Here is a 15,870-nt window from a genome sequence, read left to right as displayed (position 1 = left end):
ATATGGATACAAATGATCTTTGGGGCTCAATTAGAAAAGCCTCAAATGCCTGATTAATAGTTAAAACCTTTTAAATAAGTTGGGCTGTCCCCAAATTCTCTTTATAATGATTCTTAATTAATTTCTGTGAAGGTGATTAAATTATTAGTGACGAAGAGGAGCAATTTAGAAATTTCAAATAAACTGAGTAGAAATACTGCTGCAAAAATAAAATAAAATAAGAGGCACAAGTATCTCTTATTCTTTTGACAAGCAAAATCTCTTCTATATCTTTCTCATAAGTCACTTCCTTCTTACCACATATGCCAAAATAATATCACATACATCTTTATAAAGTATGTACATTACGACTTATCTCTGAGGTCATATGATTTGTCTTTTGACTTTCTCTAAGTTTCTCAATAAACTCTAGACAAATTCCACTTTAATTCAAGATTAAATTCCTCAATAAATCCTCATTAAATGCTAGTGCTGTGCTGGAATTCCTGATTTTGTTCTAGTCAAAAGCTTCAGAAAAATATATTTCCATTATAAAGAGATGATGTTACAATGAAGAATGCATATTCATTTAAGTACTTCGATTTTGAGATAGAAAAATAAAGAAGCTTCAGTATCTATGAAATGGAGGCCAGAAAATATGAATACACACAGACAGTGACAATGCAGCAAACTTGATGAATACATTCATGGAATTAGTGTAATGTGCGATTAAGTAGCTATCTACCTTGACAAAACCCTAATCATGCTGTACATTCTTAATGCCCAAATCAAAACCCTGCCAGAATGATTTAACAGGTATTTGAGCTCTTATAGTCAATGGAATTAGATATATTATGCATGAAAAAGAACCTACCAGGTTTTGCCCAAGACCTTGAGGTTTAGATTACCCATTAATTTCCATATTAATTTAGTCAAAGCTTTAGTTTTTTAGATGCAATACCAGTAGCACACTTTCACTCTTTAAATTTTATCATTTATTATAGTACATTTATGCCAAGATTTTTTTGTTAATGTGTAACTTTAACATTCTCCAACAAAACCTTCAATCATTTTTATGAGTACTAATTGAATGGCAAGACTATGTCTTACATACTTTGGACATGTTATCAGGAGGGGTCGGTCCCTGGAGAAGGACATCATGCTTGGTAAAGTAGAGAGCCAGCCAAAAAGAGAGGAAGACCCTCAACAAGATGGATTGACACAGTGGCTGCAACAATGGGCTCAAGCATAGCAACGATTGTGAGGATGGCGCAGGACTGGGCAGTGTTTCATTCTATTGTACATAGGGTCGCTATGAGTCAGAACTGACTCAATGGCACCTAACAACAACAACTGAATTATAATTTTATCTTATGCTATTGCCTAAACATTAAATAATCTCAACATCACTTACCTCCCTTCTTTTTTCTTTTTTTTTAATGAGAAGACCATGTGATTAATGTATCGTTAGCTTTGATTAGTATTTTTTTCCACAGGAGCAGTTTTCACTTACTAGTTTTTTCGAACTTTTGCCCAATGAAATGGAAGAAAGTTTATGGTCACAAATAAATATTTACAGTCATTTAATTATATAATACAGATTCTAAACAGGCCTAGTATGCTTTATGTTCAGATTATGGATAATCACAGTACTTTTTCATAAAAGTGAGTAAGTGCAACAAGATATGACAGAGTTATCTCAAAACTGACAATCTTTAAAACTGTCATAATATTAGGAACACTGCTTTATTATCCCCAAAGGAGCTAAATCACAAATACAAAGCTTAAGTTTGAGAAAGAGAAAGAAATAAAGAATGAACAAATGAAAGAAAGAAAGAAACGGAGAGAGAAAAAGAGAGGGAAAGAAAGAAAAGGAGAGAGAAGGAAAGAGAGAAATAAAGAGAAAAAACAATAGAAAGAAGGAAGGAAGAAAAGAAGGAATTGAGCACTCAGGCTGGAGAAAAGGAAATATTTAAAATTAGACAATTTTTAATGCACAGGTAAAAACTGAGAATTCTGATTTTCCATTATCATTGGAAAGTCAAGTTGAAATTACATCATATATGACATTTGAATACGTAGGTCTCTACTAGTTCAATGTTACATTTTTGGAGACAATAAACGTTCTGGAATCAATGCCAAGACTTCTCACTTATAAAATGGGGTTAAACAGCATCACACTCTGTAGTTTTATCTATTTTTTTGTAGTGTTATCTATTCCTTGTAGTTTTATCTATTTTTGTATGGAAATTAATTCCAGTAAACTAAAGCTACAAACAGAGGGAATTTGGAAACATTGCATCAAAAACTGACAAATGTATGGAGAGTTCATCTTTAGAGCAATCCTGTGCCAATATATTTAATTGAGACTTTCAACTAGTCAAGACACTATTTCATTCAAAATTGTCCCATTTTGGTATGCAAACTATAGGAAAGGAAAAGCAATCTTTGTTTGACAATATATTTATCACTTTGTTTTTATGTTCATTTTCAAGTTTATTTTCTCTTGATGAATTGGCTGTTGAGTTTTATGTCTAGGAAACCAAAAATAAAACCAAACTCGTTGCTGTCGTGTCGATTCCAACTCATAGCGACCCTAAAGGACAGTGTAGCACTGCCCCATAGGCTTTCCAAGGAGCGCCTGGTGGATTCAAACTGCCAGGAAGGTGCCATCATATTTAGATGGAAAATATTCGTGTGCATAGACTTCTCCTCTCTCCCAGCCCACATTTCTTCCATATTACATTTATGTGCCACATAACGTCTGTCTTAGTTATCTAGTGCTGCTATAACAGAAATACCACAAATGGATAACTTTAATAAGCACAAATTTATTCTCTCACAGTCTACGAGGTTAGAAGTCTAAGTTCAGGGTGCCAGCCCCAGGGGAAGGCTTTCTCTCTCTGTTAGCTCTGAGGGAATGTCCTTCTCATCAATCTTCTCATAGTCTAGGAGATTCTCAGTGCAGGGTCCCCGGGTCCAAATGACATGCTATTCTCCTGGCTCTTGTTTCTTGGTGGTATTATTTCCCCACATCTCTCTGCTTGCTTCTCTCTTTTATATCTCAAAAGAGATTGACTTAAGACACAACCTAATCTTGTAGATTGAGTCCTGCCTCATTTTCATAACCGTCTCTAATCTTGCCTCATTAACATTGCAGAAATAGGATTTACAACACATAGGAAAATCACATCAGATGACAAAATGGTGGACAATCACATATTGGGAATCCTGGCCTAGCCAAGTTGACACATATTTTTGGAGGACACAATTCAATCCACGACCATGTCCATTCAAGCAATGTTTAACCACACACGTCTATGGTCCCATAAGGTTATAATAGAGTTCAAAAATCCTTATTGGAGACCAGGACATAGTGGCTATAATCAAACGTGGCAAACACAACAGCTTCCTGCATGCAACACGTGTATCTCAAGTCTCTTGTATACAAAGAGATTGCACTGCCAGGGGTATAATGGTACAGTACATTTATAACCTGTAATACATACATCTTGACAGTCATAATAAATTCCTATGTTACTAGCTTATGATGTACTGTACTGTACTTTTGACTGTTATTTTAATGTGAATTTTCTCTACTTACAAATAAAAGTTTACCATATATCAGTGTCTGCTTCAACTTGTAGGCAGCAGCATCCAATCTAGTGTTTACACAGCATCCAAGTCACAATGTCCTATTTCACAGAGTGTATCATGGATGTTAAGTGATGCATGACTGTAAAAACGTCTGAACAGTGAAACCTGTGAGAGCTGGAACTCAGTGGGATTGCCTTGTTTTTCCGGGTTTCAAAAGTTTTCTGCCCTTGACAGGGTGCAGTTTTACCACTTTTTATCACTTGTTTTAGTGGAAGATATTTCAGGTTTCCTTCTCTGACAGGTTTCCACCTTACACAGGTTCAGGTTTTCTCAGGTTTCACAGTGTATATAAACACATACACACGCATACATATGTACACACTTATGTACATATATATTTATACACAGGAATCAAATAGAATACATCTAGGGGAAGAGACAATGGAAAAGCTCGATATCATCAGTCAGAACAAGGCCAGGGGCTGACTGTGGAACAAACCATCAATTGCTCATATGCTAGTTCAAGTTGAAGCTGAAGAAAATTAGAACAAATCCACGCCTTGAGTATATTCCACCTGAATTCAGAGACGATCTCAATAATAGACTTAACACTTCGAACACTAATGACCGAAGACCAGAAGAGTTATAGGATAACATCAAGGACATCATAGATGAAGAAAGCAAGAGGTCATTAAAAAGACAGGAAAGAAAGAAAAGACCAAAATGGATGTCAGAAGAGACTCTGAAAGTTGCTCTTGAACGTATAATAGCTAAATCGAAAGGAAGAAATAATGAAGTAAAAGAGCTGAACAGAACATTTCAAAGGGCAGCTCAAGAAGACAAAGTAAAGTAGTATAATGAAATATGCAAAGACCTGGAGATAGAAAACAAAAAGGGAAGAACACACTTGAAATTTCTCAAGCTGAAAGAATTGAAGAAAAAATTCAAGTCTCAAATTGCAATATTGAAGCAGGAAGCATCAAAAGAAGACAGAAAAAGAGGCACTGTACCAAAAAATATTGACTGATGTTCAGCCATTTCAGGAGGTTGCATATGATCAAGAACAATGGTACTGAAGGATGAGGTCCAAGCTGCACTGAAGGCATTGGTGAAAAACAAGGCTCCAGGAACTGAAAAAATACCAATTAGAGATGTTTCAACAAATGGATAAAACGTTTGAAATGCTTACTCCTCTATGCCCAGAAATTTGAAAGATAGCTACCTGCCCAACTGACTGGAAGAGATCCATAATTGTACCCATTCCAAAAAAAGGTGATCCAACAAAGTGTGGGAATTATCGAACAATATCATTAATAACACATGTAAGTAAAATTTTTTTGAAGATCATTCAAAACCAGTTGCAGCAGTATATCAACAGGGAACTGCCAGAAATTCAAGCCGGGTTCAGAAGGGGAGGTGGAACAAGAGATAGCATTGCTGATGTCAGATGGATCTCGGCTCAAAGCAGAGAATACCAGAAAGATGTTTACCTGTGTTTTATTGACTCTGCTAAGGCTTTCGACTGTGTGGATCACAACAAATTATGAATAACCTTGAGAAGAATGGGAATTCCAGAAAACTTCACTGTTTTCATGTGGAACCTGTACATAGACGAAGAGACAGTAGTTAGAACAGAACAACGGGATAATGCCTGGTTTAAAGTAAAGAAAGATGTTATATTCTTTCACCATAATTATTCAATCTGTATTGGGGCCCTGGTAGTGCAGTGGTTAAGAGCTCAGCTGCTAACCAAAAGGTTGGTAGTTTGAATCCACTAGCCACTCCTTGGAAACCCAATGGGAGCAGTTCTACTCTGTTCTATAGGGTCACTATGAGTTGGAATCAACTTGATGGCAATTTTTTTGTTTTTTTTTTTTTGGTATGCTGAACAAATAATCCCAGAAGCTGGATTATATGAAGAAGATTTCGGCATCAGGATTGGAGGAAGACTAATTAGCAACCTGCGATATGCAGACGACACAACCTTGCTTTCTGAAAGTGAAGAAGACTTGAAGCACTTACTGATGAAGATCAAAGACTACAGCCTTCAGTACAGATTACACCTCAACATAAATAAAACAAAAATCCTCACAACTGGACCAATAAGCAGCATCATGATAAATGGAGAAAAGATTGAAGTTGTCAAGGATTTCATTTTACTTGGATCCACAATCAATATCCATGGAAGCAGCAGTCAATAAATCAAAGGATGCATTGCATTGGGCAAATCTGCTGCAAAAGACTTCTTTAAAGTGTTAAAAAAACAAAGATGTCACTTCAAGGATTAAGGTGCGCCTGACTCAAGCGATGGTGTTTTCAGTGGCCTCATATGCATATGTAAGCTGGAAAATGAGTAAGGAAGATGGAAGAAGAATTGATGCCTTTGAATTATGGTGTTGGCGAAGAATACTGAATATACCACGGACTGCAGAAGAACGAACAAATCTGTCTTGGAAGAAGTACAGCCAGGATACTCATTAGAAACAACGATGGCAAGATTATGTCTCACATACTTTGGCCATGTTATCAGGAGGGACCAGTCCCTAGAGATGGACATCATGCTTGGTGAAGTAGCGAGTCAACACAAAAGAGGAAGAACCTCAATGAGATGGATTGACACAGTGGCTGCAACAATATACTCAAGCATAACAATGATTGTGAGGATGGCACAGGACCAGGCAGTGTTTTGTTCTGTGTACATAGGGTTGCTGTGAGTCAAAACACACTCAATGGTACCTAACAACAAAAACAATATTTTTATAGATGATAAAACAAGGTTTATGAAAAATGAATGAAATGTCTCTCTTTTTTAAAATTTGAGAAAAGAATTAAGAATTAAAATATTTTCTTCAATATTTGTAGGCTTCTAGAGTCATGTAACTCCAGAGGCAAAATTGTCTCTAAGGCAGGTGTCCCATGAAAGCAGATTCTGGACTGATATAGGGCAGGACTTTCTAACAGTAGAGTGGTAAAATTCTATTTAAAGTAATCTATTACATACTTCTAGGGATAGAAGTGTGAAGAGAAATAGAAATGAAGGCTCAGTGCATAATTTATCTATTTTCACCTTGGTGCAATTTCCCCAATGTTCTCTAGGGACCATGGTCCTCTCTTTTATTTTGTCATTGACTAAGTAATTCAGATTATAGATACAGACACAGCTTCTTCATAGAACTATTTGATCCGCCTTTGAGGAAACTGGTAATTTTCCTTGACCTGATAACCCCTAGTAAGTGCAGGTTCAAACATCTTACATCCATGAATGGGAGCATTAGCCTCTTTGAGTCAAAATACATTTAAATGAATTGAGACATCATAACTCTTCAAACTTATAAATAAGAAATGTTTAACTGATTGATATAAATTGAATTTATGTCCTCCAAAAATGTGTGTTGTAAATCCTAACCTCTATGCCTGTGTTTATAATCCCATTTGGGAATGGGCTGTCTTTGTTATGTTAAGGAGGCAGAATTAGTGTAGGAAGTATCCTGAGTCAATCTCTTCTGAGATATAAAAGTGATTAAACAAGCAAGTAAGAGTGATGGGGGGAGACATATGCCAAGCCACATGTAGATTGCCTAGGAGCAGAAGCTTGGAAGAGACAAGGACCTTCCTCCAGAGCCAAGAGAGAAAGAAAGCCTTCCCTTAGAGCTGGCACCCTGGATTCAGACTTCTAATCTCCTAAACTGAGAGAAAATAAATTTCTGTTTGTTAAAGCCACCTACTTTTGGTATTTCTGTTCTGGTAGCACTAGAAAACTAAGACAGTAATTAAGGGATTTTATTGCCATGTCATTCTTCACTGTTGAAAATGAAAAACTAGCAAAGTTAATCATAATGCAGTCAGTGATGGTTGATTTCCTCCTGTATCATTGAGACATAATGTAAATCAGTGAGGATCCAAGAGAAGTTAATGAACGAATTCCACTTACAGGGAAAAGAAATAAAGGATGGCTTCTTAAATATTCATTCTAAAGTAACTAAGCTAGAAATGATTTTTGCTACTTTAGTTCAAAATACTGGAGCACTAGTGGTACAGTGGTTAAAGAACTTGCCTGCTAAGCAAAAGGTTGGTGGTTCGAAACCACCAGCGGCTCTGTGGGAGAAAGACGTGGCAGTCTGCTTCTGTAAAAATGTACAGCCTTGGAAACCCTAAGGCAGTTCTACTCTGTCCTACAGGGTTGCTAAGAGTCAGAATCAATTCAATAGCAGTGCATTTGGTTTTGGTTTTGTTTTAGTTTTAGTTCAAAACATTAATAATAATAATAAATTTATTCTGGAGTCTTCACGTGCTAGATACAGTAGAGGGCACTTGATGTTATTACATTTAATTCTCACCACAATCTTATGAATTGGGTATTATTACCCTCATTTTACAGATGAGGAAAATAAAGCTTGAGGAGCATAGGGACTTGCTCAAGATTACCGAGCAATCAGTGGCGGAGAAGGAAATGAAAATCAGTTTATCTCCCAACACAAACTCTCATGACATTTTCATAGGCTGCTCCAGTGGGTCTTCTTGACCATTTCCTTTTTCTTCTCAGCCCTGGCTCATTCTTCCAGTTTTAGGTCCAACAAGTCAACATTGAGGAAGACCTATTCAACACGGTATCTTCTACTACTGCTATTGCTTACAGAATTTATTTCCTTGGATTCAGGAAAGGCTATAGCCATTTATTCATTTATTTCATTCATTCGTTCAGTCAACTAATATGTGCTAGGTATTGCATTAAGGTCTAGTGAAAAAATGATAACTAGGGTATCATCTAAGAATGAAATATGCAATTATATTTTTAATATTATATATTTTGTGTTATTAAAATTTTTTCCTATATGCTTCATTCAAAGTATCAATACCAAAGAAATATTTATACTCAAATATTATGGCAAATAATTTGCCTGAAAGAAATCTATCTCATTGTATTTGCATTCTAATAATCTTACATTCTAGGTAAAAGATAATGTTAGATCATCTCCAGGCAACATCATCATTGTGTTAAATAAATTACTTGAAAGAACCACTGAACTCCCTGATCCATTAGTATTTCTCTTAAGACTGAATTTTCTGGAAATAATTCTGAACTGAGTTTGTCAAAATTGTCCCCTCAGATCCTCGATTTTAAGAGAGAGAGAGAGGGAAAAAAAGCACCCCATCACACCCTGGTCTGACATGCATTCCTGTCATCCCTTTTGGCTGAGTGCACTTTTGATGCCCTGAGAATAAAGAAGTATAAAGCAAGAGTAGAAACAAAAATAAAATGTATACTTCATCCAACCAATATGGAGAGAGTCAGTATACGGGTAGGTCCTTAGAAGTAGGGATCAGAATAAAGCTTGTCAAAGAATACCATCACTTGCTAGTTTAGAATAATTGTTGTTATGTGTGTGGACCCTCTCTTTCAAAGTAGTCTCACATTGATGGGCTGTGTTCTTGTCTGGCACCAAATTGGGCCTTTCATATACATTTTAATGATTGATTCAGGCATATTGAATTTGACTCTGATAAAAACACAAGTAAGATGTCTTTAAGTTACTATCAAATATGAAAGAACAGAAGATAAACAGTGCATATTTAAAATCATAGTATTTACCTAAGACTATAGAGAGACGTATAATCAGGAAAAAATGTTTCCAACTTCTTTCAGGTGAATAATGCAGTAATTAAATGGTGGATGCAATAACGTTTGGAGAATTTTATCACTCCGTAGGTTTGTTAATCAAGTTAGCTGTTCTCATATTCGTATTTGTATAAGCATTTTTTTTACTTGGCTTACAATCTCAGAACAATTCTCCTACCTCTTAAAAGTTATAACCTGGAAAGAACATTTATAATAGTGACTGGTTGTTTTAATTATCTCCTTAGAATTTTGTATCAGAAATAAACTTACATTTCTAGTTTTAGCCTGTATTTCATCCAGTGAAGCAAAAATATACAGCCTCTCTCTCTTAGTAATTTAGGTTGTTAGATTGTACGTCATCAAAAGCCAGGCATATTTTATAGAAACAATTGGATCATTTTCAAAACTGGTGAAAAACGAAAGAATACTTTAGAAATATCCAGAACATACAAGCTTCAAGTTTCCAGTGTAGTTCTAGCCTCCTGTAAATTAAAGCTTTACAACAGACAATATCATGTTTTGATTTAAAAAACTCACTTTCCTTCATCTATTTTAATATAAGACTTGTTCTAGCTCACTTCTGGTTTGATGAAATCAGTCAGTTCTAAGTCCGATGGACATTTATTGTATCACAGTTCTGTAGGCAGAAGCCCGGATGGGCTCAGTTGTCTTCTCTGATCTGGGTGTCATAAGGCTAAAATCAAGGCACCAGCCAGCCTGGCCTCTTATCTGAAGGCTGTGGGGAAGAATTCACTGCCAGGCTCATTTAAGTAGTTGGCAGAATTCAGTTCCATGGTTAGTACCCCTTTCCTTGCTGGTCATCACCTGGAGGACACTTAACTCCTAGAAGCCTCTCTCTGGTTGTTGCATGTGGGCCTCTTCATCTTACAGCCAACAATGCACATTGAATCCTTTCTACCACTGGAATCTTTATGACATCCCCTTCTGCTACACACCCTTTGCTTCCAGACAGGGAGAATTCTCTCTTTTTTTAAGAGCTCATGTGATTAACTTGGGCCACTTGGATATCCAGGATAGTCTCCTTTGTTTAAATTTCAAAAAGTCGAACCCAAACTCGTTGCTGTCAAGTCAATTCCAACTCATAGCAACCCTGTAGCACTGAGTAGAACTGCCCCATAGTGTTTCCAAGGAGCAGCTGGTGGATTTGAACTGCTGACCTTTTGGTTAGCAGCCAAGCTCTTAACCACTGTGACACCAGCACTCCTCGTTTAAATTCAGTAACCTTAATTACATCTGCAAAGTCCTTTTTGGCATGTAACATAACATATTCATATTTTCTGGAGACTAGAGCACGGGCATCTTTGTGGGGTCATTATCTGCCTACCACAATAATGCAATATTTGTTTTTTCATAATTTAGCGTTTCTAAAATGTGATGAATCTGATGATGAATGGTGTATCATAATCTATTAGGCAGTAATTTTTTTCTTGTGTTACATAATATAATGGTACATTTTAACATACTATGTTAGAATTTATGAAATATAATAATTTATTTTATGCTAGTCTTAAATATCTTGTAAACACCTAAATAGCTATGAGATATCATGAATAAACGGCAAGCATCCCAGTAAAAAGAGAGACAGTTGAAATGAACAAACAACTCACAAAAGAAATCCAAATGGACAACATACCTACACGTTTCTACTTTATTAGAAATCAAAGAAATTCTCACGAAGAGAAGCTGCAATTTTTAATACTATAATCAAATTTGCAAAATTCTGAATGGATGATAAGAGTAGAAGGAAATGAAATTGGGAGTTACAACCATTTCTGGAGGTCAATTTTGCAAGATATTTCATAAACCTTAAAAATCTTCAATTACTTTGATTCTAGGAATTTTTTCCGTAGAAATATTCAATGACCTCCACAAACACATATAGTTTATTGCAATTCTACTTATAGTAATGAACAATTGAAAAAAATCCTATTGTAAAATAATAATAAATAAATAACTGGTTAAATAAGCATGGTATAGTAAATTATCATTTTTCACAGGATTTATGTTATATAAAGTCACTGTGAACACCGAATTAGTGAATATGGAACCATTACTCCTAGGGGAAATACAGAGTTAGATTCCTGTGACCCTCTGATTATATTTTTCACAACCAATCACTACACGACCTTGTTTTATATATGTTTCTGTTTAAAGACACATTATTTAATATATAGTTGATTTATTAACATTGAACTTATGGCCAACAGCACTGTAACTCATGCTTATCAGTTTATTTAACACCCTTATTTTCTCCATAAAGCACATCCCAGCTTTCTTGCTCTTAGGAATGCTAGACAGCACTTCTGCACTACAATTGGGCTAATTTCAAGTATCCAACATAAAGCACAAAAATGCAAAAAACGTGGCACCAAATAAACAGTGAAAAGGACACATTTTTGAATGACCAAAAAAGTACTGAGTATTGAATTCGGAGTTACAAATAAATTTTAATGAGTAGGCAAATTCAAAAATATAGAATCTGCAAATAATGAGGATCAATTTTACAACTTTAGGAAGAGCAGTTACGTGACCAATAAAAGTGGTACTGTAAGAGAACCCCTAATGAAAGAGAAAAACATGCATAAAATATAAAATGGGAAAAAATAGGTTATCTCGTTAAAGAATGATTTTTTTTTTTTTGAATTTTTGGTGAGGACATATTTTTTCACTAATGGCATGGTGCTGAATCATTGTTTGGTGACAGTTTTTTATTATTTGAAAAAATGGGATACAAATTGCAAGTGAGCCATATCATTCCCGTGTTCCATGAAGTACATCACAAACGCAGTACAGATCAGTCCCATGGCCCAGGAAGTGCATCACACTTCCTGATTACACTTGAGTCATAAAATATTTTACTCAGCTTTCCAAAAATGCACATGAAATATTAAATAAACATTGCACTTGCTGCACATAAATTGTTACCAGTTTGATTTTGAGTTTGATTTTGAGTGAAACTTAGGGAAAATATGGGGCGACACAGAAAGGCACTTTGCACTTCCTGCACGTGATTGTTGTTCGAGTTTCCTTCTTCTGAGGGCTGCGTTCTCTGCAGTGCCTTCTCGTCGTCTTGACCAGGATATGCTCTCCATCCTACCCAACAGGACATTATTTGGCACCTTGCTGTCTCCAGACTTTCTCCTGGCAACATAGGAGGATCTTCCTCTATGCTCCTCACCTCATCCAGTATCCCTTGTATTGTGTATGTATCCACAGCCATCAGTGACTGCCTCTATTGGAGCATAGAGGAAGACTGGTTAATTCCTATCTGCTCTCCAAATTTAGTTGAGTTGACACTTAGTGTATTTCATCGATTTGTTCACTTGCTTGTCTTCTAAACAGTATATGATTTTCTTAGGGCCATAACTGTGTCTTTTATCTCTATATTTCCCGTGACTATTATGACACCTAAAACTTCTAAATATAATTGTGGAATAAGTGAGTGAATACATGAAAGAGTGAATTAATTTTTAGAAGAGAAAATGGAGGCCCAGAAAATTTAGTTAATTTTATCATTGTCACCCAGCAAATAAGTGCTGGGAATAAAGGTAATTTTCTCCTTGAGTAGGACTTTTCCTGCTCTAACATGTTGACTTCTCAATAAACATTTCTAAAACAGCATCATTTGCAGTGATTGCAAAATTTCAAGATATATATTAATAGGAATAAATGTTTATGAGTATAATTATTTTAAAAATCTGTTTAAAAAATCAGGGAGTAGAGCCAAATGTTTATCTTTAAAACAAACAGTTCTTATCTTAAAGGTCTGTATCTATTCCACTCTACGTAGGCGGTGACTCTGAAATTTTGAAAAACCATTATTTTGTAAAACGAGTTATGTTTAAACAGACAAGAGCAAGTTGGTGACTAAGAGAATCTTATTGTAATACAAATAACCATATTATCTTTGCATTTTGTATATAATTGAATGGTCAAAATAAATTACCTTTAAAATTCATGTTTCCTACAATCTCTGCTCAAGTCTTCTTTCCTCAGATTAGCTTTTACAGACCCATTCTACCTGTTTTTAATCAACTGAGTAAAACTTAAATCTCTGCATTCCTGATCATCTGGCATTTGTAATACACCTTCACTAAACTATCATTGATCAGCTATGTCATTAAAGTTTCTTATCCCTGCTTATAAGTTTGCTTTTTTGTGTATTTATTTGTGTGTGTGTGTGTGTGTGTGTGTGTGTGTGTACCTGCCTGCATGCATGTATCTGATGGACCTGTGTCCTGTACTGTTTGCATTCTTTGAAAGTAGAAATTACGCACCCCCCTTTCTAAGTATCCAGTATTTCTACATCAGGCTTCATGCACATAGACACAGGCTACTTCTATTAGCCATAACTGAGAGTCCTAGATATATTAAACATTGAAAACGATGTGAAGGTCTCATTTTATGGATGAATTAATGGAAGGCCAGAAGGATAAAATCCTTTATAGCATAATAGTGAGAAGGTGAACCTGGAATTTAGGATTGCTTCTCACAGTTCAATTCCAATTCTTCTACACCGTGGTCTCCTCTATTGATTAGCTTGAGAAATAGCTGCTGTACTTTCTGAAATAGCCTAGAACTTTAAAATAGTATTAGTTTGAGACTGTTAGTATTTCCCCTGAAGCTACTTCAAGCAAATCTTTTTGCTGTAACTTATGATAGAAGATGCACTTTAGAAATGATTAAATAGCAGTGTTTTTTGCTGATTAAATGGTCTTTCAAAAATAATTAATGTATTAAACTTCCCTTCTAAAGCAGCTTGATTCTTTGTACATTATTTTCTGGGATAGTGCTTCTGACACAATGATGAGCATAATGATGACAATGATGATCATAATGGCAACATTGTGTTGTATTCCTTAAGCTTTATACATTGACAAGTTCCTTTTGTTCATTATTTCACTGATCTGCACCACACCAAATATAGAGTATATGTTAGTTTGTCAGGTTGTAACTTTAGTTATGTTTCTCAATTTAGTTTGCTTCCACAAAATTATTAATGGACAACTATTATATATTTGACTAGTTGCAGGGTTATAAAGATGAATTAAGACACTATTTCAGATTTTGAGAAGCTGGTTATCTAGCTGGGAGACAGTACAGAATAAGGAGCCAGATTGTAATGAGACTTTTATTTCACACTGAAGAACCAGGGAAAACTTCATGGAAAAGGCAGTTTGGGAACTGGAATCTGAAAGTCTAAGTGTGGCATAGATGTGAATGAGGACAGGAGGAAAGAGAACAAGGAATTCCCTTGTCACTAACTCATCCTCTGCTGCTGCTTTGCCCATGGCAGTTCAATAAATACATGTTCTATCCAATTATCATCGAAGGTTTCATGTTTTCATTTCACCTTATAGAAAAGTTATTGCTTTGTCCTCAAAGACATGATTTCAGAATATTGATCATGGTTCCTTTAAAACAGAAAGCTAACTCTCAACAATAGCAATCAAGACTCGAATAATTTACTTCATAAGACTTGAGAAGTCAGCACAAAATAGTGGTTATACCATTCCATGTTCTTTTTTCCCCTGAACTACAATATTGGGGTTGGGGGCGGAGCCCACAGATTGCCATATTTTACACAAACAACACTTGCCTTCTACGTTTGTTTGCCAGCCACTCCCCGGCCCTCGAGGTATTTTCATAAGCGCCTGCTAGGCCAATTTTTTACAAGTTGCCGTAAAAAAAAAAAAAAAAAATTAGCATAGTGTGCTTACAAAAATACCTCCCAGCAGGGAAGGAGTGGTTGGCAAACAAACACAGAAGTCAAACCATATTTGCTTAAAAATACAGTAGTGATATTTCTGCCCCTTGTCCTATTTTATTTTGGCATTTCACTTACTGGTCACCTTTAATGCCCCCAGCCTCAGCCCAGGAAGTTGGTCCCTCAGGGAGTTTGGATGAAGACAAAACTTTTTATATACATACTTTAATGGCTCTTATGGAAACCCCTTTTCATCACTTCACCTGCTCTTTACTCACTACAGCTGAGTATTCCCTTTCAAACTGCTCAGAGAATTTATCAACATGAATAAAACTCTAGACCTGAACATTATAATAAATAGCTATGCACTGTGTTTAGGCCCAACTGACTGTGGCTTCAGTGCCCATGTGTATGGTAGCGAGGATGTTCATCTGTTTGATTTGGTTTAATTGGGTTGTTTCTCCATAGGCCTTTTTATGTAAGTGTTCTGAAGTTTGAATAGGAAATATATCCAATGTTGAAGATTATGCAAAGTTGGGGTTAAGACAACACTTTTTATTTATTTATTTTTATTGTGCTGTAGGTGAAAGTTTACAGAGCAAATTAGTTTCTCATTAAACAGTTAATAAATATATTGTTTTGTGCCATTTGTTGCCAACCCCTCAACATGTCAACACTTTCCCCTTCACGACCTTGGTTTCCCCTTTTCCATTCGTCCAGCTTTCCTGTCTCCTCCTACCTTCTCTTCCTTGCCCCTGGGCTGGTATGCCTGTTTACTCTCATATACATGGTTGAACTACATGTGTTATTGTTTGTTTTGTAGGCGTGTCTAATGTTTGGCTGAAAGGTGAGCCTCAGGAGTGATGTCAGTACTGAGTTAAAAGGTGTACAGGGGCCATACTCTAGGGGGTTCCAGGCCAGCAAGTCTGGGTTTTTTTTTTTTTTTTTT

The sequence above is a fragment of the Trichechus manatus genome, unplaced genomic scaffold (genome assembly GCF_000243295.1).
Source record: "Trichechus manatus latirostris isolate Lorelei unplaced genomic scaffold, TriManLat1.0 scaffold00047, whole genome shotgun sequence".
Taxonomy (NCBI): Eukaryota; Metazoa; Chordata; class Mammalia; order Sirenia; family Trichechidae; genus Trichechus; species Trichechus manatus.
This window is presented reverse-complemented; position numbering follows the sequence as displayed.